This window comes from Nicotiana tabacum, chromosome 4 (assembly GCF_000715075.1).
Source record: "Nicotiana tabacum cultivar K326 chromosome 4, ASM71507v2, whole genome shotgun sequence".
NCBI classification, from domain to species: Eukaryota; Viridiplantae; Streptophyta; class Magnoliopsida; order Solanales; family Solanaceae; genus Nicotiana; species Nicotiana tabacum.
In genome coordinates this window covers 86,742,020-86,744,999 of record NC_134083.1, presented here as the reverse complement: position 1 = coordinate 86,744,999, position 2,980 = coordinate 86,742,020, and positions in this window count along the sequence as shown.

Sequence of the window (2,980 nt, the reverse complement as noted above, 5' to 3'; positions counted from 1 at the left end):
GTTACTTCCCGAGCCGTTGTACAGTCCCTAGAGTCTCTCTTTTGTATTTATATTTTGTCTACTCTATTTCAGACAGTAGCTAGAGTTTTGTATATTCTACTAGTTGCTCATAAACTTGTGACACCGGGTCTTGAAAATTATGCTAGTAGACACACGTTGATTTTGATTATCTATTTCTTCTCGTTTACTCTTAAATTGTCTATTACTCACTTTTATGAAAAAATTTCTCACTTCTTATTTATTCAATTATTAAAAATTAACTATTTCTAAATTGTTAAAAGAAACAATTACGTGATTAGTTCACTATAGGCTTACCTAACGAAAATGTTGGGGGCCATCACGGCCAACAAGGGAAATTGGGTCGGGACAACAACAACGTAAAAGAAATCATGCAAAAGGCAAATAAAATATAAATCAGACGAGTAGAAAGATATTTACCAATATGAGACTCAAGAATAAAGTCTATAGATGGTTAAATATTCAAAAGGATAAATCTAAATTATATGAAAGAAAACATATTCAATACATTGCAGTTTGCTACTCATAATCGCTAGAATATTTTGTGTCTTGCTAATGAAAATACTTGAAATAACTTAGTTTAAGTAGAAGTAGCATAATAGGTTTTAGGAATTAGTATTTTGAGTATAATTACTTGTTGGCTTGAAACAATTTTCATAATTCCAAGGCCCAAAGAAAAATATAATGCATTATTATTTTTAAACTTACTATATAAATATAATTTCTACATATAAAATTTATTCGGTACGGTTCGGTATTTTTTCGATTTATTTTTATAAAATATCGGTGCGGTTATAGATTTATATAAAACCTACGATTTTTTTAAAAAAAATCTAAAAATCGATTCGGTACGGTACGGTTCGGTTAGTTTAGTCGCTTTCTGAATATCCATTGACACAAAGTGAGGCATCGCATCAGGTCCATGTGGACATCTCAGTGAACTGCAGGTCAACATGCGGTACCTAACGCGCGAGCAATAGGAGTGTGTGCACTCTTACGTTTCTTTTTCTAAATATTCCAATCGTTTTATATGTATTATATTTTTTATTAGTCTATTTTAAAAAATAATATATTTTTATAATTAAAAATAATTTAACTTTAAATTTTTTATTTTTTTTATTTTATCCGTAAGAAAGAGCTTTTATAACAATACAAATTAAAAGTAATACATACATAAACCGTATTACTTTTCGTGCATATTACTCACGCGTCAAAGCTGAATGGGGGAAATTCTGTTGCTTATAAAATGGACCACGTCGAGCAGAAAGATTAGAAACTCTCTGTATGAAATCATCTGCGAAGAAACCTTCAATCGATTAGCAAAAACAAAACTTTGAAACAATCAATTAGCGGACAAAACTTACCACCCCAACCCCAGGCCCACTCCTTCACCCCAACCAGCTTGTAACCTATGTGGTGGACGCACATTCGACTCTGTGGACCCTCTCCTTCTCCACAACTGTCAAAAGCACAGGAGCTTCGTTCACATTGTAATCTTTGACACAATGTATTTAGGTGGCCAACGGAATTGGCACTGTATGAGGAGGAAGATCACCCACAGTGAGGGTGTCTTCCACTCTTGCTTTTCTCTGTATGTTTGTCATTTTTGATTTTCGTCTTTTCAGTTGTCAAGAGCGGCTCCATAAAATTTGTGGCCTAAAGTCAAATTTTAGTAAGAGCCCTTATCCTTTATTTATTAGCACGTATACACACATATATGCAAACAAAAATCTTGTATTTATTTTCATACTTGTTGTTTATAGTATATATTCTTAAATGACATAAAGTATTTAACTTCACATAGTAATATTATTATTTATATTAGAAAAGAAAATTTTAAATAAATGAGATGTTAGACATGTATTTGCAATATGTTACCTTTGATATTGTTGTAAAAACTATATTTACTAATATGAAGATTTAAGTAGTTTAATTCAAAATTTTAAAAATATTCTTACTGTTAAAGAGTAGACACCTTTTTTAGCCCATCACTTTTTTTATTTTTTTTACAAATATTAATATTGTCTAATTTGAAATAAAATTATAAAATTCATTATTAAAAATTTTGGGGGATCTAAATCAAGTCTTTACTAGTCTCCTACTAGAGCCACTTGTCCACCCCTGACATTCTCAATCAAATTTATAGAGTCTCACTTAAGATAAGACAACAATGACAACAACACTAAATGCAGTGAGTGTGTCATTCAGTTACCAAATGTGAATGAAGTTGGTTGAACAGTACGTTCATGGTGGGACAGTAGTTTATAAATAATTGTTGATCGTCAACGAGGGGCGGTTCAACAGAACTGGTGTCCTAAAATCAAAATATATTAAAAAGACCGTGAAACGTCTTTTATAAAGTCCATATAATATAGAGATACAAAAATAATCTACATGACTTTGATATAGCGGTGAGAGTGCAATTCATGATGTGTCATATAGTATTGAATTCTTCCCTTAAGTGAAAATGGTAAAGGGTGAGTCCATTATCCATCGTATTTAGAACCTTGCGATATTTGTCTCAGGAGTTTTTAGTTAAAGAAGATGAGATAGAATAACTTGCTTTATGGTGCGTTGATCAATCAATGTGACAAAAATGAATAGTTAATGTAGAGAATTTGAGTTGAAGCTAGAAAATAAAATCGTAGAACAATGAAAAAATACATAAAGGAAGAAAAATAAAATTCATGAGAAAGTATATATTACTCCATTTAATTTAGTGAGAAAAATTTATCCAATTAACTCACTCAATCTTACGTCTACCAAATATTAAAAATTATTAAAATTTGAAATCTTTTATTAATAGTTATATAAATATAAATTATGAAGTATATGTTATATAATAATATAATAGTACTTATTTTTTGGACCTTAATTATTTGGAACCTAAGGCAAGGGCTTCACTTGCCTTACCGTAGAGCCGCCCTTATCAGTTGTAGTTTGTGCATTTTCGTCGATTTCG